At 38.1% G+C, this 24,576-nt stretch overlaps 1 protein-coding gene and 1 long non-coding RNA gene across 2 annotated transcripts in view; both read right to left on the reverse strand.

The window, feature by feature from the left end:
• Window positions 1–24,576, reverse strand: part of ALG14 (ALG14 UDP-N-acetylglucosaminyltransferase subunit) — a 435,379-nt gene that overhangs the window by 330,324 nt on the left and 80,479 nt on the right. The gene's annotated exons all lie outside the window — the stretch shown is intronic.
• LOC126947602 (uncharacterized) lies at window positions 682–8,006 on the reverse strand. Its single transcript, XR_007723130.1, has 2 exons — window positions 7,891–8,006; window positions 682–947 (listed from the first exon to the last, which is right to left on the reverse strand). It is a non-coding gene; the product is annotated as an uncharacterized LOC126947602 (long non-coding RNA).

The raw sequence follows: 24,576 nt of genomic DNA on the forward strand, positions 1-24,576 counted from the left end.
AGTAAATACATACCATTTTATCTGTCAATTTAAAAAATAAATAAATTTGAGAAAAACTCCAAGCAAAACAAAACAAAACAACCTAAATGAAAATGAAAGTGATGTCTTCTATAATAAGAAGTCACATTTAGAAGAGCTTTATTTATTTGCTTTTGGCAATGCTTATATCTTTATTTAATATTATTATACTCTTAACTAAAAGGTTGCCTCAAATTTTGTAAAGATTTTTTTCTCAATTCTCCTTTAGGATATTTGATTACTGGAGTGATAGGGCAATCTTTCAAGAAATATTTATCTTTCTCTGAAAAAGGCATTCAAACATCATTGAAAACCCATAGCAATAAAAGGTAGATTCCTAGAATGTTATATGAAGCTTTTAATTATCGTCAATTAAAGATGAAATTTTTGGAAATGCATGAAACTCCTTCATGTAGAACTGGAGATTGTATCTGTGACTTTTTTTCTGTATGAGGGTTTATTTCTTTCCTTCTCTCCTCAGTTCTCAGCCCCAGCCATAAAAACACTTTTCCTTATCCATTAGGAAAATTTAATAACCAGATATCTCTCTAATGAGAAAGGAATTTTTAACTTTGGCTGCTCTGTGCTAGTAATTTGTGTTTTTTTCCTGGTCTTGCATGTTGTATGTAAGCACCACAAAAAAATCAACCTTTTAAACAGAGATTGATTCTGACAGCTTTTATTTTATGTGATTTCCAAGAATTGATATAGAAATGTTTCTTAATTGAAATAGTTCTCCTTTTTTGGTTTTTATTTTATTGTCCTTTACTTCTAGACATCTTGTACATTAAATCAAAGGCTGTTTTAGAGACATGAAATGACAGCTTTTTCAGAGTCCGATTCTGGATCCTGATAGATCTGCATTTCTCAAAGCAGACAAGTTGCTCTCGCCAGCCTCGGAGAAGCTTCCTGCGTGATGGGCACGTCACCTAGAAACAACATAAACTGCAGGTTAATCACCGAGGAATGGCTCATGTCAATTCCCCACTGCCCTGCTTCCTGTCTAAGAGGAGTAAAGCCAAGAGTGACTGTTTTCTTTGCTATTTAATTTAACAGAATCTGAACTCAACTTTAGTTTGAAATTATATTTCCTCTTGGCCAGGATGGAAAGGCTACTCATGTCATTTAGTAACGCGTTGTAAAGAAAAATCAAAGCGTCCTCATGGACTGTTTTTCCCTGTTGTATCTGCCCGTGATGAGAGAACTCATAAAGTGAATGAGACGCGACACAGGCATGCACAGAGAACCCATTTGTTACACTGAAATTCTGAGGAAAATGCTATTTGTGTTACTGTGATGTTTTGGAGTTAGAAAAGAGTTATTTGGGGGAAAAAGTGTCTTGATATCAGTGAGTAGAAATAAAAATGAGACAAGATACAAAAATATGATAGCACAGTAAAGAACAGCACAACAGAGCAGACCAGTTCTCCTTAGAGGTAGAAAGTAAACATCTTATAATGGGAACAGTAACAAGATGAGTATTAGAGATTTGTTTTTCAGTTCTACCTAACTCTTTGTAACTTTACAATGTAAGATTCAGAAATTGGAGCCAATTACCATAATATGTGGTGGTTTGGTGGGAGCATGTTCTACATCAGACAGTTAAAAGGTTTGATTGCTATTAGGAGCATGTTAATGCCCTTGATAATGTCTCTACTTGCTTTGTAATGTCTCTTGTTGAAGTATAGAATTCTTTTATCTTCTTATTACATTATGCAAAAACTTGAATTGAAAAGATATTTGCAGGAACATTTAAAGTAGTGCATCAATCAGCTTCAAAGAAGAGAAAATGTTCTCAGAATAGCTTATAAAAGGATAACTGTCAGTTTTATTTTGGATGAACAAAGGCGGCAACGTAAAAAGCACTTTATTGTAAAAGCATACTGTGCAATTCAATAAATATGCCATATAAATATAAAAGAGAAGAAAGTTCATAATTATCTGATGACTTAAATGTAATTTAAGTAATACTTTTAAAATGCACCTAGCACTGAAGTTCTCTTTTTCTATTGGGTTCTGAGTTCTAGCCACTAAGCCCCCATTAGGTGATAACTGTCTCTCTTTCTGTCTCTTTCTCTCTCTCTCTCTCTCTCTCTGATAGTGCAAGGATTTGAATGGATTAGTCATAGTCCTGTTTTTAATATATCTCTAAAAGATATAGAAAGGAGTGTGTGTGGAAAGCATTAGCAAAAATTTTAACAACCACTTAATGGTGCAGGCTTTTCAAAATGGTTTGGTCTTATCTACACAGTATTCAATTGTTTCTCATTGTCATTGCTGCTATAAGACAATTTTGAATTTGAATGTAACCGTATTGTGACTTGAAATAGCAGTTCCCAGTGTTTTATGTTTGTTAGGAAAAGCCATTAGCAGTGCAGTTACTGGACTTTCTAAATCAGGGATGCTTTCTTACTTTTTATGTAAGAGTACTTACAATTTTCTTATAATTAGAAATTTTTTTTCTTATTTAAGATAGATGGTTTTTAACTGTAAATGCTAGCTATACAAGCTTATTTTTCAAATGTTTCCCAGGTAATGAACTCTCACCTCATAAATGCAGCAGAGATGATTCTTTCTGATAACTCTAAAAAACCTACGATGCGAGCTACCTATTTAAAGAACATATTCAGATCCACATGGAAAATATAATATAAATTTTTATAATAGTAAAAAATCATCTATAGAACTAAACTTTCCTATAACTTATGTTTCTACACATGTCGGTATGCATCTAAGCATGGGCAGCCAGCTCCCTGCATGTAGAAAGCACTTTTCAAGTATTTGTTCATAAAGGTTAGAATATAAAAATATCCCAATCAGTAAAAATCTGTATTTTGCTTTATAACCTGACAAAGGGATATGAATCCCTTATTAAATATAGTAGTATACGTTTTCCCCCAGATTTGGGTCTTTTCAAGGCTCAAAACATTTCATTTGAAGTCAAAAAATCAGGTTAATTCATGCAACCACACTATTGTACCTTGTCAAGTTATATTAGTGTTTGTAACACTTCTAAGAAGTAATCTTCGTTTATTTTAAAACTGCAAATATGGCACCTTATAATAATAAATCAATTCATAAGTTTATTTATGACATCATTTTGCTGGCGACTTGTTTTTCATGACTATTGTTCATGAATTCATTAAAGTAATTTTCCCCTTCTTTCAGTGGGTTTCCTACAGACTCTATAGTCACAGTACTCAGTCCGCTGCTACTCTCTGAGATACCCCATTTTCTCATTGCTCCTTTCTCTTGGTCTGGGAACACTCTCATTTTGAAAGTACAAGGAAAATTATCTCATAAAAGAAATGTAATAACAACAGAACTTCTGAGATTTCAAAAACGTAGAATTCTTAAGTTATTGAACTATGGGAAAAGCTGTAATTTATAACCAGTAAGTTAGTATGTTGTACACATCTGTGTACTGTTTCAGAAAATAAAGGTTGTTACCATAGCAACTGCCACATAATATAGAACATACGTTATTTGTGAGATGCCAGGCTTCGTGTTTAAAAAAAAAAAAAAAAATCCCTCCTCATGGCTGCTCTCTGGTGTTGCAAGCATTTCAGCTTTTTCTTTCCTATAATAATGGATCCTCTTTTTTAGTGTCCTGTTATTTTAAGTATTTTCCTTATTTTTATTTTCTCATTCTTTTAGGGTTTGTTAGCTAAATTGGTAAGTTTGTGTAATACTGCTATGATTCGGTTGACTGCCTTGAAGACATTCCTCACCTAGTGGCAATTTATTAATTTTTAAGAAATTAGAGTTCCTCTTTCAGCTACAGCAACATGTATGTGTTAAGGATACATTTAGTTACTCTGAATACAACAGGTAAATGCAACTGGTAACTTTTTATTTTTTGGCCCTTTGAAGGTTTTTTGATTTTGTATTGTGTGACCACTATGGTATTTAACCACTTTTTAAAAATAAAAATGTCACCTTGGAGTATGTATGTATTTTACAGGTGTCGTTTTTTATTTTAAAATGTGTGTCATATTTAATTTCATTTGAATTTATCATATAATGACAAAATTTAACTTCTAAAAGAAGCGTAGATTTCCAGTCTTTTTTGGTAAGTGGTAATGCCACAGAATAAGAAAGTTGACAAACAATTCTGAAGTCTCAATTTTAATACAAATCCTTTTAGTTTTAAAGGCAGAATCATGAATGAATAAAAGGAAGGAGGTAATAATGCAAAATGGAGGACCCTTCAATATGGCTGAGCAAAGGGATCAGAATATCCAACCGCTTTGAAATTAGTCTGAAAACAGCTTGACACATTAGAGCAATGATTTTTGGACTCATTGTTCTCATCCACACTATGGTAGAGATTTTTGATATGTATCTGATGAGATTGGATTTCTTGTGCATGGTGAATTTTTAGCCCAGATTCAAAACATTATTGCAAACATTGACATATTTTATCAGGTTAGAGGTTTTCCAAAGAATAGCATCTGAGTTTTCCTTTGCTGGGTACCAGCTTTCCTTAGAGACAGCTACCTCTGTATCTTCGGAATGGTTCTGTGTCACAGAAATGTGCTATATCAATCCTGAAAACAAAACACTTCTGGTGAAAAATGGCAGAATAGATAATACTCCTCCTTTCTTAAAAAATAATAGTTTAATCAATAACCTTTTATTAAACATCTACCATGTGCCAGGCACACTTTTGGGGATATAAAGATGAATAACGGAGCTTCCCTGTCTCCAGGGAACTCACAAATTTAATCAGGGAGAGAAGAGCACCATTAACTGACACAATGAGCTGTAAGCTGCAACCTGATCTTTCCACAGGCCTCATCAGTCAACAACAACAACAACAACACACAGTAATCATAGTCGACATTTATTGAACACTTAACTTTTTGACAGGCACCTCACATGTATTTTGTAATTCAATCCACACAATAGGGCTCCCAGGGTTTTTTTGGACAAGAAACTGGGCTTAAAGCGTTTGAATAACTTGCCTAAGGTTACACAGTGGAGTAAGTAAGGGTTCTCATGCTTGTTAAACCCCTAAAATATTACCTAAAATAATATACCTTGACCACTTGTTGCATTGGCACTGCTACCATCCCTATCCCTGGCACCTTTGCCTCTCACTGGGCTCTGCAGTAGCCACCTGGTAGACTTTCTGGTTGCCTCTTGGCCCTATAGTCCATCTTCCAAAGACTGGAAGTCTACTCTTCTTAAGCTCCCAGGGTGGCCTTGTAAGAACATAAGTCAGATCACGTACTCCCTGCTTGGACTTCTCCAGTGACTTCCCATTACATGCAGAACAGAATCCCAGCCCTTTCCCATGGCTTACAAGGCCCTGCAGTTTGCCACTCTTCCCTGATCCCTTTAACTTCATCTCCTACTATTCTCCCTCTAGCTTGTTTATGATGCTTTAGACCAGGATCAGCACACTTTTCAGCACAGGGCCAGATAAATATTTTAGGCTCTGCAGGCCATACAGTCTCCCTTGCGGCGGCTCAACTCTGCTATTCTAGCATGAAAGCAGCCATAGACAATAAATAAGCAGATGAGCGTGGCTATGTTCCAATAAAACTTTATTGACATAAACAGGCAGCAGGCTGGATTTGGCCTGTAGACTGGAGTTTGCTGATCCTTGTTTTAGATTTACTATTTTTTCTTTTTGTTCCTCCAATTTGCCAAGCCTTTCCTACCAGAGGGTTCACCTCAGATCTTCCCTGGGATGCCTCTTCTGGCCACTGCATCCTCACTGTGAATGAGAGACTGACCCAGCTTCTGTATTTAAGTGGTTTGCTCTACTCCTCTCCTACATCATTACCTACTTTATCGTCTTCACAGCCCTTATCACATGAAACATCCCATTAATGTATTTGCTTACTTGTTTCTCAACTGTGTCTCCCTCTGTAAGGGAACGTCCTATGAGGAGGACACTTTTTGCCTCACTCACTGTGGTGTTTCTACCAACTAGAGCAGAGCCTGTGGCATGAAACAGGTGCTCAGGAAGTGTTTTCAGTTGAATGGAGTACAAGCTTGACTGACTCTAAAGCTTGTGCTTTCTATGATTTCCCAATATTCCTCTTCTGGAAGAATGAGCTCCCACCAATGGTAATTTGAGGAATTTGTCACACAGGATTCATGAGGACCTGGCAAAGCTTCACCTCCACACGAACTTCTGATCGACCCCAGGGAATTTCTCTCATGGGCATGTGAATAAGGCTGACATCTGCCCCATGGTGTCCCGGAGTATTGATCTCTCATGTTGTTCATCACTGTCTTTGCTGACAATGTCCCATGGCCACTGGGTGTCATCTCCTCCAGCAGGCTTCTGTGTCACTTCTACATAGCCTTCACTCACTGAGCACCCTGAGACGCTACCTGTAGGTGTCACAGAGACCACCTGGCGATGCCATTGCCCCTGCTGCCACCTCTATCTGAGCACCACTGCTCCTGTCATGTGCCCAAACCTTCTGCTGGGACTACGCTTGCTTCTAGCCCCACTATGATGCCACCACTTCAATGAGCTAAGCTGCTTCTAATCGATGGTGGAATTAGGAAGATCACCCTCTTTGAATTTTCTCTCAACTTAGTGGTTCTGAATTAGTGTGGCTTGTGCTCCCAAATTGAATAAACTTTTACTTACCATCGTCTCTCTTCCTAGATGTAGCACCTGATGCTTACATGAGGCTCATTGTGTGCCTGGCAGTGTTGGGAGAGCTTTACATACATTAACTTGTGTAATGCTCACAACAGCCCCATATTATTTTCATCTCCACTGAGGCCAGAGAGGTTAACTGACTCACTCAAGGTGACCAGTAAGCAACAGAACTGAGATCTGAAATCAGGCAACTGGCTTTAGATTCATGCTATTAATCACCCATCTACAAGGACCTAGACATGTGTCCATGGGGCTAGGCTTGGGATAGATGCAAGAAACTGATACCACACTCCAAAGCCCTATTTCACAGTTACCCTGGGGCAAATAAGCATAGTCAGTTAAGTCTCTCAGTGCCATGTGATTCCTGGGTGCACACCACTGGCTTGCTAGATCTGTGTAATTATGTCTCAACTGAAGCTGAAGCAAGGACTGTTCTCCTCAGACTCTTCTTCAAGTAAGGTGCTAAGGTAGATGCTTGAACTGTGCCTTTAACACAAAGGAGTCATGAACTATGTAGAGAAGGAAGTGAAACTTGAACTGCGTCCTGAAAGATGAACGTGTTTTTACCAGAGACTTTAGAAATGGACATAACTAGACCAAGGGGCTAGTGCAACCTATATTCCCTGTAAGACAGAGAACAGGCCAAGGCATGGCAAGAGAGAAGACTGAGAAAGTAGAATGGACTGGATTTTGAAGAGCCTTGATGCTAAGGAATTCGGACTTTGTTTTCTAGGCAAAAATAGGAGTGGGAAGGTGAGGCAACTAGCTTTAACACGTGAAAGCTAGATATCAAAGAACTCCCTGATATTCCTGTTGAGTGGAGGTTTTGAATCTATGGTTCAAAGGCTTGATGTCTCCTTCGTCTGTGGGTGGTCTGTGGACTCATCTCTTATAATATTGATTGGGACAGGACTCTATCTTCTTGGCTGTCATGTGAGCTAATGATTGACAATGCCCCTTATCAGAATCAATTCCATTTTCCTCATTCCTTGTAATAAAGTTTACCCTCTCTACATCTGTTCCCACTGCCTGCCCCAGCAGTAGTGGAGGTGATTCCTGAGTGTTGTTATACTGGAGTGGCCACAAGAAGTTCTAGAACTACTGTGCCAGAGGACCTCAGCCATGGAGATGATGTCACGCCTGATTGTCTTGAATGGCTTTATCCAGGTTAGCCAGTCTTCTGAGCCCTGTGCCAAATCTCCCAGCCACCTCCCAGCTGGGATGATTACGAATGGACTCACCCTTAGTCTAGGAAGCTGCCTGGCAAGCATGGTCATCTCTGATGACTTTGGAGACTGTCCAGTTTTCATGTCCACTAATTAGGCAGTTATTCACTCTTCATTTCACTTACTCACAGGGCTCCCTTCTGACCGGCACACTTATGAAGTTCTTCTGGAACATCACGATGTTCCAGATGAAGTACATCTGCTTCCCTTTGGGAATCAAATGCCCCTTTGGGATTGAGTCCCTTTTACCCAAACCACTTTTGAATCTTGTCAACTTTGTCTGTAAGAAACATTTACGCTTATCTCACTCTTATCAGAACAGAGGTCTTACATATTTGGCAAGTATATGTAAAACTGTAGGGGAGAGCAGCCCGATCCATCTGCTTTATGTGCCCTCCCCACTTCACCTGCTTCTCCCCTAAGCCCTGACCACCCCAGCTTAAGGACTAGAAAGTGAGGGGAGTGGAGAGTGATTCGCAAGGTGCAAGGTTAGTAGATCCCACAGGAGAACAGCATACAATTTCATGAACCTTGTGAGGAATTAGAAAGAAACAATTAGTCTGAAGAAACATTCATCATCCTTATAACTTATATCCTGTTTTTCCAGGGTTAATCCAAGCACATTAGTTTTTCTATTCCCATTATGTTACAAATTTTTAAAACATGAGACCCATTTTTTTCAAAGGAAATTTTCAATGATTGCTCTATTAAACAGACAAAAGTGGGGCTGTGGTGGTTGAAGGAGGTGTGGAGCCTGGAGATCGTTCCTCCTAGCGCCCCTTTCCCTCTCCTATAGTACCCCTGCCCCCCATCAAAGGTAGGGCTCTGGGGAAATGAGGGTGGAAGCCTCTGTTCTACCCAACCGATTGATTCTGACATTCACTCTGGGAGGTGCAGCTTATATAAAAAAGGATGTAAAGGAACATTTTAAGAATGACCTATTTTGTCTTAATGGTGAATAACTCTAGATTTCCCTTGGTTACCACTGGAAGTGGCATGACTTCTTTAGGATAGTAGAAAGAACGAAACACAATGGTTCTCGGAAACATCCTTCTCGAGAATCTTGCTTGTGATTTTTCACTCTCAAAATTACTCTCGTAACGTATTACATGCAATACTCTTCCCACCAAAAAGGGAAAATGATTCTTTTTCTTCAGCTCCAATTTTTGCTCTATTTTCAATGGTGGGGGTGGGAGTGGACACCAAATCACACAACATACCTATCTCACAACAACATACAAGTAAAAGCCAACATATCACCATTTTTAGCTGAATTCTAACCTTTTTGGGGAACTGGGAATATAAAATTTTGAAGTCACCCATATATTTAAAACACAAAAGAGAAAACAAAGAACTTTACAGAAAGAAATTCAATAATAAAAATAGAGTTTATACAGTTATAATCAGTTCAGTTGGTGAAAGACAGTTGAGGAGAAAAGAAAGGAAGGGAGGGAGGGAAGCTAAGGGAGACAGAGGGAGCCCGAGATGTGGAGTGGTGGGAGCTTGGGAGACAGGGTGGCTGGCTGTTCCTGAAACCCTGCACCTTTGATTGCTCCCCTCTGTGGGAGCCCCATCCTCATTTGTAGGCAGTCCTTGCCTGGTGCTCAGCATCACTCTAGTTCTACTCTAGTGTGACTGCTGGAGCTGCTAGTGGCAACCCTTGCCATCTCAACTTGCCTGAGGCTCTCCTTGACAAGTTGGCTTCTTGGGAGGAGCCTTGTCAAAAAATGTCTACATCTTCCCCAGAATGCCTTCTCCAGATCTACTCTTTGCATGCAAGGGAAGTCCTTGTGCTGTGGTGCTTTTGGTCTTTTTGAAAAATGTTTTTCATGAATCAAAGGGAAAAGTAAAAATGAGAAATATTTGGTTCTTTTCTGGGTCTTTAATTTTCTTCCAAAAATTTTTTGAGAAGTACTTTTTTTTTCTTTCTTTTTTTTTTTTTTTTCCCTTAAGAGCGCAGCTCTTGATGGAGAAGTGATTTTTCTAGGACAGTTTCCTAAACTTTAGTCATCTGCATACCTCTTTCGTGATCTTTGCTCTATCTGCATACCATCTGCGCTTTTTTCTCAATATTTTCTTTCTATCAATTTAAAATGGAATAATTTAGCCTTATTCTTGGATAAATTCTTACTATTTGATAAAATTGGTGAAATCACAAGTGTGTTATATTTTTAAAAAAACAGATAGCTTAAATATTGGGGTATGGGCAACTAAAATGATCTCACCAGTGACAAATCTCCACCGTTTGGGAAATATCATTTGAGGAAATGGTCTGCTACTGGCTTATGAATTTGAATACAAACCTAGGGGCTGATACAATTGTCCACTATGAACATCAAAGACGAAAGAAATGGAAAAGCTGACAGACTAGGAAGGAAGCTATAGACCCCAGCATAGTATTTATTAAAACATTGGAATTCCTTTCAAGATAAATTACATTTATATATGCTTATCATATATATGTATTACATTTACATCCCAGTTAAGAGTGATGAAGTTTTTCTAAGTCCATTGCCCAAAAGATGATTATCCACAAGGGCATGGGAAATGTGGTTTTGTCATTGGTTTCAGCAAGTCATTGTAAGGAGCATTTTCTTGAAGGTGGTGTGGTGGTCCTCTCATTGCTATGTATTTGTTCTTCCTAAAATAAGCAAGATTTCTGTTATTTAAAAAAATCACACTACTTAATAATACTCTTGATCAACTGAGTACCTTTGTAGTTTCTCAGGAAAAAGATAAAATTGGGTTGTATTATTACTTTATGTTTTTCCCTTTGGCATGGAGTTTTCTTTTCAGATTCCAGGGTAAATAGAACAAAGGATCAGTTTTTATAATTTATTTTTTTTCAAGAGCATCTTCTGGTGTCTCATTATTTGGAGATAGCTGTGAAAAGAAAGATTGGGAAAATAGAAAGGCACAGTTCATTGTGTAATTCACAGTAACAGTAATTTTTTTGTTTATACGTCTGTTTGGATGCTTTTTTTCTGGGAAAGACAGAATGGAATAATATTCTCTTTTTCCTCCCTTTTACAAAACTCATTGATGCAACACAATGCATGTTACATAATAATCACAAATATCATGACTTTGGGGAAGCAGGGTTTCAAGTAAACATGCTGTACAAAGTATTTTATGAAAATTTCAATTTTTGAGTTTGAGGATAATAAAAGGATTCCTTTGCCTCTTAGAAAAGAAATCCTAAAAACAAATGAACAAATGGACTCGGTCCATGGACACCTAGCCAAGATTATCTCTGAGAAGAATGACATGCCTTCAGCATGAAGTAGCTACAAGAAAAGGACATGTAATTAAGGAGGAAAAAAAATCAGAAACTGGAGCCATTAAAGAGACTGTGATATGAGGAAAACATTGTACAGGAGATATGACCGACGATCTCAGATCTGAGAACTGAAAGGGAATGAAACTAGTTAAAATTCCACTGCTCATTCGCTCCACGGGAGAAATAACATTCCTGTGCGATGCCACTTGCCACTTCATTTTTAGAAACAATTAAAAGATGCAAATATTTATGAATCACTGTGTATGTTGTAATCCGATTTTGAAAACAAACATTGCCTTGTACTTTAGGTTCTCAATGCTGGTTGCTGTTGGGATTCAGGGGTTAAAGCAAGCACTTCAAAATGAGCTCACTACTGCTACCCAGACAAAGGGATGCAACTCTGAGAGTGTGTTCTGTTTGCCTGCAAGCTGTTGCCTATGCCAAATGAGCATTTAAAAAACCATTCAAATTAAGTTGAAAATTTGTAATTATATTTTCCCTTTTAATTGTAACTTATGCAAATGTTATATTCCAGCTGTACAAATAATTTTCATTTCAGACTACAACATTCACATTAAATCTAGCATGTAACACCCTGATACAAGATTTTTCCCAAGCTGTAGTTGCAGATTTAGAGGGCTAGAGTTGGCTCTGTTCGTTATGGCTTCCGTTGCTGTTACTCTGCAGTTAAGTATAGATTGCAATGTGGCAATAGAGAAGAGAAACACCTTTGCCATAATTTGCTGGACACAATTTATGAATAGAACACGTAGAGAATGAGAAAGCAAACACAGACACAAAAAGGTGCAACATCTAAGAAACTTGGATGTTTGGTAAAGTGAATATTGTTCCTTGCTGTAATTGATGAATTCGGCTTGCAGGGTATTAGTTACAGGAAGGGAATACACGTGACTCATTTGTTAATTGTCAGCCACTTAGTGCAAACAGAAATTGAGTATTTTCCATTTTCAATGAAAATTTTACTTTGGGAATTTTATGTACGAAACCAATAAAATTTTTAACCAAGAGTGAAAGAAGCACAGATTGTTTTAAATACATGCACACACACAGTATTTAAGGGATCACACATATCTGAGAAACAAAACAAAAAAAGAAAAACCCTATAGAAATGCAGCATATTGTTCTGATTCCTGAAGAGTTTTCGTTACATAAATTTGGGAAGGTTTTCATATTCTTGAAAACCTGGGTAGGGAAACACAAGGAACCTTGATTTACTTCTATCTAGTTCACTGCTGATCAGCTTTTTGTATTTAACGGTTCTAGAAGCAATGGAAGAGACAAAAAAGGAAAGTTTATGACACATCCTCAAGTAATTCACAAGCTTGTTTATAAACAAGGCAAACTAATAGAGTAAGATAGACTGTAATAAGATGATATGTGTGTGTTTATAGACCTAGCAGAGAGTTCAACACTTCATTACTCAGTTGGGCAAACTGAGATTTAGTGTGGCTTAGTGATTTGTTTAAGGTCACACATCTAATCGTGATAACAACCAACATGTTGGAAACCTAGGAGGTCTAACTTCTGTGCTTTGTTTTTTCCGTCATTAAGGCATTTGTCAATTGAAAGCTGCACAACTAGAAATTATATTTGCCAAACATGGGTTCTTCCTACATTTGCCTGTGAAATGAATTTTGACTTAGAAATCATGTAGGTTTTTAACACCTGCCCAGGCCCTAGATAGAGATTGGAAGGGTTTGTTGATCTCTAGTTAGCTCTGATTAGTCAAAATTGATCTTTAAACTATAGAAAATCCAAAACAAAGATTTCATAGCCCTGAAAAGTGCGCTGTAAATCTGTACGCTTCAGGTCAAAGAGCAAATGATTAAGTCCAGATTGATTCTTATAGCAAAAGGCCAATGCAAGAAAATGCTGGAAAATAATGACTGGGGACAAAAGGCTCTGGTGGTGTATGAGTCATCAGCCTGGGACTGCTCATGGCCTGGGCTTTGTTCATTACTGCTGTTAGCACACATTCTGTTATACAGGTGACTATGACAATGCCATATTCCCTTTACTTGTGAAAAAATGTTGGGACCCACATACGGCAAGAAAAGATTGATGATCTAGGGTTGGCGTATTGCTCTCTGTGCAATAATTTCCTACAGATGAGTGTGGGAATTCTCATTTCTCTGTACACTGATTGATTTATTCACTAGTTCGTGTATTTATTGACTCATTAATCATGCATTTTTGGGGCACTTACTATGTACCAGGCAATATTATGTTTAACACTGGGAACACAGACAGACAAAAGCAAAATTAAATCATGTATTTAATGAATATTTATTGTCTACATGTAACTCACGGTTTAATGGAACCAGAAATTCTTGACTTCTGGTCTCAGCCCTCATCCAAAGAGTGTGCTGCCCATATGTCCAAAGCTAGATGAGTTGTCCTATATGGCTTGGCATCTCTCGTTTAGCCAAACTGAGTGTAGACTCATAGATGCAGACTCTCCTGCATATCTTACCAGGAGGGCAACCCTATATCACTGAAGAGATACAGCATCTTCCACAGTAAAATTGTGGTTAAAAGCATGGACATCAGAGTTAGACATGTAGGAGTCATATCCTGGCTCCACTGCTCAGTAGGTGAGCATCCTTATTACAATTGCAATTTTCTCATTAGTAAAACGAGTGCAATCTGTAAAGACGGCAGTGAGGATTAAATTTAAATAAATAAATAAATGCTGACACTTAGTAAGACCTGACAAATGGTGGTTATTAATAACATTGTGCTAAAATTTGCTCCTCTTTTAATACCCACTTCCATTGGCGAGTGATGTCTCTTGCTTGCCCTACATTAGCTCCACTGTGTCCATGGCATTATTTAGCTGTGTGAGTACAAACTTAGACACCTGGAATTTGCACTCATCCTCTGGTTTCCTTCATTTACTTTGAAATGCTGCTGATAGTTTGATTTTCTCATTGTGGTAGTGGGAGGCTACTGAGCTCATTTATGGCTATTTTCTGGAGGGCATTCTGTGGAGCAGCCAGGAAGAAAGACAACCCAGACTGGCTTTCTGCAACCACAGCAGAGCGATTTCTGGGATGTAAATTGCATCAGAGTTCTTCCATCTTTTCTCCTGGTCTCCTCTACAACCTTCACTTTCTACTTTCTTTTTGCCCTCTCTTTCTCTTCTCTCCATCTACTCTTTAGACATTTACAAATACACATTAACTTCACAGTTCCTGACTAGGACATTATCTTTATTAACACTTGCAATTTGTGTGGATTATAGATATTTTCATGACCTCTTTAGTGCCCTAGGATATGCCACTGCCATTTATTTGTATAGTCTCCTACTTCGATGAAATGCAGATAAGTTGCAAAATCTGCCAAAAATTGTTGTCCGCAGGATATTGGGAAACAAGCACTTCCACAGTTAATTGTGTGTGCATTTTTAATCATAGTCTAATAAATTGGCTTTTTATTTCTTTAAGTTACTCTGGGAGAAGTCTCAGAATATTAACATTTTTGCTTCACTTGGGGACATCTGCTTATCCTCAGAGCACATGCAGAAATCAACAAGATTGGGTGGGCGTGGGGATGTTTTATTTATATTTCAGAAATAGGAGAAATTATTTCCTTCAAGCCTTGGAACCATATTAAGCATGTAGGGTAAGAAAAATTCACACACTATATTATAGTACCCCAGTGGGCTAGGACCCACAATGTAACATTTTCCCTATCTTGCTGTCTTTTATTTCCTTTGGGAGAGAGGTCTCTATCCAGAGCTTCTCAGACTACAGGGCACATAAGAATCATTGGGGTGTCTATTAAAAGGCTGATTTCCAGGTTCCACCATCCAGGGATTCTGATTCATGGGATGAGTTGGGACCTGGCATCCTGCATTTTACATCAAACCACTACACAGAGTCTACTTGACTATCTCCTTTGATTTCTACTCTTGCTTCTGCCCATTTTCCCAAGCTCATCTAAGGCAAGCTGGTGCAAGAGGAGGTGCCTGACAAAACAGATGTCGCTGTGTCAGAGCTGTTTATTCAGAGCTCACAGTGCTGCCTAATACACAGTGCCATCGGGTTGTTGCTTAGGGAGACACCTATGATTCCATTAATTATTTAGGGATCCGAAGTAGCCACCATTAATGAATTTGAATGTATTACAGTGATCCTAATCAGAGTAACAGATGCAAAATGACAATATGATACACACAATTTTCCCCCAGCGAATTACGCACTATTAAGGTCTGTTGCAGTCAATGAATCCAGATGCTTCCGTACTCTTACTGACCATGAAAGATCCTGGTTTCATTACATGAAAGAAAATGAGTTCATCCCATCATCTTGCAGAGTTAAAGCGAGATCCTATTCAGCAGCTGGTAAGGCATCATAAGTTGGTTTGCAATAATCCTGCCCCCGTTTCAGGATTGACTGAGTGGAAGAATTCTGTTGCATCTGGGCTTATCATTCCCTTTACATTATTTTTATGCTTTCCCAGATGAGATGCTTTACTCTTGCTAAGAAAGCCTCCAATGGACAAAGCAAGTTTTATACACACATAATGTGAGAAAAAAAGCGAACTATTTTTATAGAGGGTAAATTCATTAAAATCAGAGTAACAAAACTAAAGTCAACCATGATAAAATGGGAAGCAGAAAGCTTCTCAAGAGTATATTCCTAAAAATGTTGTCAGATTTCTGATATAAACCAGGCTATGCATGGCAGCATTTCCCCCTTCCTGTCCTAGAAATTATGCAAAAGAAAAACCAAAAACCAAACTGAAAAGGAAAAGCTCAAAAGGCAAATATAAACCATAGACTCTGCAACATCTGTAAAGGCTGCCAGGAGACACTGAAATTGTGCGGTGGCTGCCAAGAAGGAAGCAGAAGGAGGCAGCACCGAGAGAGCCCAGGGTTGGCAGCCTGGAGGAAGCGCCAGCAAAAATACTCATCCTGAAGGCGCAGGACTCACCTGAAGTGCTGATGTTAACACAGTGTTCTGGAATTGAGGTTTGCAGGGTCGATGCAAAAGTGTTCCTACCCTGGTTTGGCTCTGAGAAATATAGGAGAAGGCTGAACAAAGAAACCAAAGATGAGCTATATTTGGAGGAAGCAGTTTATTTCTGGGGCAACAGGAAGGGGAATGAAGCCTGAAAGGCCACCTGGCCCCTCCCCAGTAAAAGACCTCTTGAAAATTGTTTGGGAAAATGTAACTCATTCAGTGGTGAAAAGGTTTTTAAAAGGGGCATTGATAAAAATATCCTATATGAAAAATGGTGGGAAAGAGCAGCGAAATCACCGGCAGATGGAGGACACTCATAAATGGATGAAAATCATGTCCTAACTATTTGCCATGAATTAAAATAAAAACATGTGCAATGAGGCAATTACCTTGAGCAATTCCTTTTTAAAAAGTGTATTCATTTATTGATCATCCACTCTGTGCTGTGCTTTATAAGACTTTAGAGACGTCATTATTTATTTTTAATTTTTTATTTCCATAGGTTTTTGGGGAACAGATGGTATTTGGTTACATTAGTATGTTCTTTAGTGGTGACTTGTGAGATTTTGGTGCACCCATCACCCGAGCAGTACACACTGAACCCAATTTGTAGTCTTTTATCAACCCTCTCCTACCCTTTCCCCCAAGTCCCCAAAGTCCATTGTATCATTCTTTTGCCTTTGCATCCTCATAGCTTAGCTCCCATTTATGAGCGAGAACACACAATGCTTGGTTTTCCATTCCTGAGTTAGTTTACTTAGAGTACTGGTCTCCAGTTCCATCCGGGTTACTCTGAATGTCATTAATTCATTCCTTTTTATGGCTACGTAGTATTCCATCATATATATATATAAAATAAATATATAATATATTTATATACTAATAAATAAATAAATAAAAGAAAAAGATATATAATATATAAAACTATTTTTAAAAATAGTTAATTTTTTTTATTTTTTTATTTTTTTATTTTAAATAGAGCTACAGATAAAGGCCATACATTGCATATTTATGTGTGTGTGTATATATATCTATATATATATATACATAAAAATATATGGGGCATTTGGGCTTTTGCAATTGCAAACGGTGCTGCTATAAACATACATGTGCAAGTATCTTTTTTGTAGAATGACTTATTTTCCTCTGGGTAGATACCCAGTAGTGGGACTGGTGGATCAAATAGTAGATCTACTCTTTAGTTCTTTAAGAAATCTCCACACTGTTTTCCATGGTGCTTGTGCTAGTTCACATTCCCACTAGCAGTGTAGAAATGTTCCCTTTTCATTGCATCCTTGCCAACATCTATTATAAAAAATGCTCAACATCACTAATGATGGGGGAAATGCAAATCAAAACCGCAATGCAATACCATCTTACTCCTGCAAGAATGGTCATAATTGAGCAATTACTTTTGAAGGAAGACCCCAAAGCAGAAACACAAGAACACAGAGGAGAAGTGAGTAGTCAATGAAAAATATGAAACATGTGCTGAAATTCAGGAAATATGTAATTCCAGAATGATGACACAACTGGAAGAAACATGAAGAGAGATGTGATAAAAACACAGTGATGGAAATAATGAACATAAAAGAAAAGAAAAGGAGATCCCAGACACATGCAATTGAAGTTGTAGATGAGAAACACAATCAATGAAACAAAACCCAAACGTTTAAAGATATGATTCAGGAAAAATTTCTGATAATAAAATATGTGACTCTACACACTGAAAAGGCACCACGTGTCCCAGGGAAAAGTGACCCAGATCATCACCAACAAGTAATACCCTAGTGAAATTGTTGAACTCTAAGAAATGAAGGAAGAATTCTTCAGGCAGTAAAAGGATGAAGTAACTTGGAAAGGGAAAACCATCAGCTAAGTTCATCTTCATATCCATGGCCATATTCAACACTAGAGGGTGGAAAAGTGGTACCTTTCAAATTCTCAGAGAAAGAAAGTGTGAGTCAAGGATGTTATATCCACCCATGTGCACAGAAGATTTCAGGGAATTCCGTTGCCAGGATCTTTTTGTGAATAAGCAACTCAAGGGAGAAGTTCTGCCATCAAGTGATGGCTTGTATAACTGTGGCAAAAGAACTGGCAGTGAGCTTTTTTTTTTTCTTTCTGGAACTGAAATTTTTATTAGGAGAAAAATGAAAATATACAAAAGTAGAGAGAATAGTCTAATAAAATCTCATGTACCCATTATTCAGCTTCAACAGTTTGGATGGCCAATCTTGATTCATCTATATCTCATCATTCTCTCCCCATTCTCCAGTGAATAATAATCCCTCACTTAATTTCTTCCATAACTATTTTAGTATGTATCTCTATTACACAAAAATATTTTTTAAAACACAATGCCAATACCATTATCACACCTAAAAATAAATGATAGCAATTCTTTAATATCATAAAATATCCAGTTAGTGGTTGTATTTCTGTGATTGCCTCACAATTAAAAAAAAATTTTTTAATAATTTTTAAAAATATTTTTTTAAAAAAATAGTTAATTTGTTTAAATAGAACTACAAATAAAGGCCATATCTTGCAATTGATTACATCTTTGAGTTTCTTTTAGTGTATATGTTTTCTCTCTCTTTTTAAATTTTGTTTTTAATTGTGGTAAAATATACATGTTTTAGTCTATTTTGTATTGCTGTAACAGAATACCAGGCTGTGGTATTCTGTTATGATAATGATAATTGATAATGAACAGAAATTTATTTGGTTCACTGTCTGGAAGCTGGGCAGTCCAAGACTGAGGGGCTGCACCCGATCAGGGCCTTCTTACTGCATCTTCACATGGTAGAAGGCATCACATAGAGAGAGAACACTTGTGAGTTCCTCTCTCTAAGAGGAAGCCAAAGTCACTTTTGTAACCCACTCCTGTGATCATGAACTCACTCCCGTGATAAGAACGGTGATTTATTGATGAGGCCAGAGCTATCACGACCTACTCATCTCTTAAAGATTCCACTTCTCAATGCTGTTGCCCTGGGAGTTAAGTTCCCAACATATGAACTTTGTGGGACACAGTCAAACCATAGCAACACATAACAAAGAATTTATGATCTTAATCGTCTTTAAGTGTACAGGTCAGTAGGGTTAAGTATGTTTACATAGTCGTGCAACCAATCTCTTGGGCTCTTCATCTTTCAAAACTAAAACTTGATTATATTGAACAATAATTCCTCATCCCCCTTTCTCTATCCCCTAGCAACCACCATTCTACTTTCAGCAGCTACACATTTAACTACTCTAGGTACCTTATATGAGTGGAATCATTTTGTGACTTGGTTATTTTACTTAGCATAAATGTCCTCAAGATTTATCCATGTTGTAGTATGTGTTAGAATTTCTTTCCTTTTTAGGGCTGAATTAATATTCCATCGTAGGTATATGCCAAAATTTTGCTTATCCATTTATCCACCGATGGACACTTGGGTTCCTTCTACCTTTCAACTACTGTGAATAATGCTGCTATAAACATGGATGTACAAATATCTCTTCAAGACTCAAGCATATACCCAGAAGTGGAATTGCTGGATCATATGGTAGTTCTATTTTTAATTTTTTTAGGAATCACCATACTGTTTTTTTCCCACAACAATTGCAGAGCTTTACATTTCCACCAACAAATGCAGAGGGATTCCAATTTCTCTACATTCTTGCTATGCTATCACTTGTCATTTTTGTTTTGTTTTGTTTTGTTTGTTTTATTTTATTTTTTTGATTGTGGCCATCTTAATGGGTGTCACGGGGCATCTCATTGTGGTTTTGATTCTCATTTCCCTAATGATTAGTGATGTTGAATATCTTTTCATGTGCGTATTGGCTATTTATATATCTTTTTAGAAGAAATGTCTATTCAAATCCTTTGCCCATTTTAAATTTGGGTTTATTTTTTTGTGCTGTTGTTGAGTTGTAGGAATTCTTTATATATTCTGGATATTAGCCTCTCATCAGAGATATGATTAGCAAATATTTTATCCTATTCTGTGGCTATCTTGGCTATCTTTTCACTCTGTTGATTGTTCTCTTGGATGCACAGAAATTTTTAATTTTACTGGAGTCCAATTGATCTATTTTGTCTTTTGTTGTTTGTGCTTTTGGTGTCATGTACAAAAAATCATTGCCAAGCCAATGTCATGATACTTTCCCCCTGTGTTTTTAACTAAGAGTTTCATGGTTTCAGCTCTCACACTCAGGTCTTTGATGTGTTTTAAGTTAATTTTTCCATGTGGTATAAGATACGAATCCAGCTTTATTCTTTTATGACCATGAAGCTAACTGATATTTGAAAGACAACTGTGTAAATTAGGGTAACAGAACAGAATACAAATCTTATATAAATGACCATGTAGGAACGTCATTCCTACATGAACAACTAACTACAATGAAGAAAAGAAAGAGACAAAGAAGTTGGGAGGTAGGTTAAGTTTGCCGAGTCCTCATGGGCAACAGCTGACAAACTATTTTATTGATAAGTGAAGTAATAAAAGTGAAATGCTTATTTCAAAGGACAAAGATAATATGGCATTGAGTGGTAGAGGAGAAAGAGAGAGATGATGAGAAGAAAGAGAGGAGAGAGAGAGTAAGAAACTAATAGATGTTATAGAAAAATTTAAAAATCTGAGGATTTTTTAAAAAGTTAAAACTATAAATGCACCAATAGAATAAAAATAGAAAATTCCTCAAAGAGCAGAATGACTATACACACATAAAGCACACCATCCCTCCTTCTCTTTTTTTCCTTCTCAAAGTTGACCAAACTAAACTTAAGAAAAAATATAAAATAATACAAGTGAACTGAAACAAAATATATCCATCACATTAAAAATTATTAAATGAGCCTGACTCAACTATTACATGAGAAAGACCTTCAGATTAGATTCTAAAGAAACACCTAACTGTAAGCCGTATTCCAAAGACTTAAAACAAAATGATTTAGAAAAGTTGTAAATGGCAAAAGAGGCAAATTCAAACAAAAGAAATTAAGGATTACAATCTAAATGTCAGACAAAGTAGAATTCAGGTCAAAAATCATTAAATGAGACAAATAAAGCATTTTATTACATCAGTTCTGATTTTCAATTGCTTCAAAACTAACTGTTGTAAACTTAGTGACAACAACCATTTCATCAAATTATCAGATTTTGTGGGAATTCAAACAGGGTATAGCAGAGATGACTTGTCTCTGCTGCACAATATCTGAGACCTCTTTTGGGAAGATACAAATAGATGAGGACTAGAAACATCTTATAGATGCTTCACTCACATGGCCTGTGCACAGGCTAGGATTACTGAAGTCTTGGTTCATATGGGACTGTCAACCAGAGCCCCTGAGCATGATTTCTTCACGTGGCTTGGGCTTCCTCGCAGCATGTTGGCTTCAGGATTGTCAGACTTCCTTTTTCAATTTTTATTTTTTGAGACAGAGTCTCACTCTGTCACCCAGGTTGGAGTGCAGTGGAGTGGATCTTGGCTCACTGCAACCTCTGTCTCTTGGGCTCAAGCGGTTCTTCTGCTTCAGCCACCTGAGTAGCTAGGATTACAAGTATGTGCCATCATGCCCAGCTTCTGTATTTTTAGTAGAGATGGGGTTTTGCCTTGTTGGCCAAGCTGGTCTTGAACTCCTGGCCTCAAGTGATCCACCCACCTCGCCCTCCAAAGTGCTGGGATTACAGGCGTGAGCCACCGTGCCCAGCCAGACTTCTTACATTGGCAATCCAACAGCAAATGCCCACAGGGAAAAAGGAGGAAGCTTCATGACCTTTTATAATTGTTGGATATGGTTTGGTTGTGTCCCTACCCAACATCTAATCTTGAATTATTGAATTTTAATTCCCATAACCCCCACTTGTCAAGGGCAGGAACAGGTGGAGGTAATCAGATCTTCGGGGCAGTTTCCCCCATGCTGTTCTCGCGATAGTCAGTGAGTCTCATGAGACCTGATTTTTTTTTTTTTTTTTTTTTTTTTTTTTTTTTTTTTTGTGAGACGAAGTCTTGCTTTGTAGCCCGGGCTGGAGTTCAGTGGCACCGTCTTGGCTCACTGCAACCTCCACCTCCCGCATTCAAGCAATTCTCCTGCCTCAGCCTCTTGGGTAGCTGGGATTACAGGCACCTGTCACCATGCCTGGCTAATATTTGGTAGCGATGGGGTTTCACCATGTTGGCCAGGATGGTCTTGATCTCCTGACCTCGTGATCTGCCCACCTCAGCCTCCCAAAGTGATGGGATTGCAGGCATGAGCCACCATGCCCTGCCAAGATCTGATGGTTTTATAAGCATCTGGCATTTCCCCTGCTGGCACTCGTTCTCTCTCCTGTTCCCCTGTGAAGAGGTGCCTTCCACCATGATTATAAGTTTCCTGAGGCCTCCCCAGCCATATGGAACTGTGAGTCAATTAAACCTCTTTCTTTTATAAATTACCCAGTCTTGGGCAGTTATTTATAGCAGCGTGAGAACAGACAAATACACCGCCTTAGTTGATTTGTATGGCTATAACAAAATGCCATAAATGGAGTAGTTTATAAAAGACAGAAACTTATTACTTATAGTTCTGGAGACTGGGAAGTCCAAAATCAAGGCACTGGAAGATTGGATATTTGGTTAGAAAATATTTAATCAAAATGCTGAAGGAGTAGCCTGGTTATTCTTGACTGTTTCTAGTAAAATTTGAGATGAGAGAAATGATTTAAGATGGAATTGTCAATCACTGGGCAGAACACTCTGTACAGAACACTGTGTACGGGTTATCAATTCCAGGGGACAAGAACACTGTGCATGTTAAAACACTGTGCATCCTAGAGGAGGACTGTAAACACTTCTGCCTCTTGCATCTTGCTATTGAAATTGCTAAGGAAGGAACAGTACAATCAAGCACTGGATGTAGCAATGCTTTACTTATATAGACAAGATACAGAGCAAGGTCAGCTTCAATAGCGTGGACACACATGCTGAAACAGAACAAAAGAATACTTACTGAGAATGGAGCAGGAAAATAGCTTTCCACACAAGGTGATGAGCCTGACAAAGGCTATGTGAGCACTTTACCTCTTGTAAGGAAGTGTTTCAGTTTCCATACCCATTTTTATGTGGCCAAGTGGGGGTCAAAAGACTGCACATAAGACTGCCCTCTTAACATTAATCAAAAGGGAAGCCAAAAGTTAAAGATTTGAAATATTCTCAGCCTATCATATTGTAAAGAATAAGATAGAATAGTGAGAGAGAAAACCAAAGGTGTGACCAAACAATCATCTGATAAGGAGATTAGTGTCATGAGTTCTACCGTCAGAAAACACTAGGACATGAACACAATTCAGTCGAGTTCTTTACCACTTTATAACAAGGATGACCTTTCCTTCATTGTCCAAAAACATGTTCCTCATTTCCAGCTGAGAACTTATCAGAAGGACCTTACCGTTCATGTTTCCAACAACATTCTGTTCAGGGTTACTTAAGTATTCCCTAAGAAGACTGAGGCTTTCTCTACAGCTCTCCTTGTTGCTTTCTGGGCCCTCATAGAGTTGCCATTAATAGTCTGTTCATGGCAATCAGGCATTTTCTTGCATGTACCTCAAAATGTTTTCAGCTTCTACTCTTTACCCAGTTCCAAAGCCACTTCTTCCTCTTCTTTTTTTTTTTTTTTTTTTTTTTCAATACAGAGTCTTACTCTGTCACCCAGGCTGGAGTGCAGTGGCGTGCTCTTGGCTCACTGCAACCTCCACCTCCCGGGTTCAAGTGATTCTCCTGCCTCAGCCTCCCAAGTAGTTGGGACTATTGGCATCCACCACTACGCCAGGCTAATTTTTGTATTTTTAGTAGAGACAGGGTTTCACAATATGGGCCAGGATGGTCTCGATCACTTGACCTCATGATCCACCCTCCATGGCCACCCAAGCTACTTCTATATTTTAGTTATTTGTTATAGCAGCGCCCCATATCCATATTCTCAGTACCAATTTTCAGTCTTAGTATATTCAGGTTACTATAACAAAATACGTAAACTGGCTGGCCATAATAAACAACAGAAATTGACTTCTCACAGTTCTGAAGGCTGGGAAGTCCCAGATCAGGTGCTGGCAGATTTGGTGTCTGATGAGGGCCTACTTTCTGGTTCCCAGATGGTGCTTTGCTCTGTGTTCTCACATGGTGGAAGGGGCTAGCTAGCTCAAAAGGTTCCTAGTCCTATTCCTGAGGGCTGTACCCTCATGACCTAATTATCTTCCAAAGGCCCCATCTCCTAATACCATCACTTTGGGGGCTATGATTTTAATGTATACATTTAAAGGGGACACAAACATTCAGACCAGACCCAGCCTCAGAATCACATAGCATCACTGTACATGTGCTCTATTGGTTGAAGTAGTCACAGGCCGGCAGAGATTCAAGAGAGGTGGCAAACATCTCACTTCTCTAGGGGACAAA

The sequence above is a fragment of the Macaca thibetana genome, chromosome 1, assembly GCF_024542745.1.
Source record: "Macaca thibetana thibetana isolate TM-01 chromosome 1, ASM2454274v1, whole genome shotgun sequence".
Lineage (NCBI taxonomy): Eukaryota > Metazoa > Chordata > Mammalia > Primates > Cercopithecidae > Macaca > Macaca thibetana.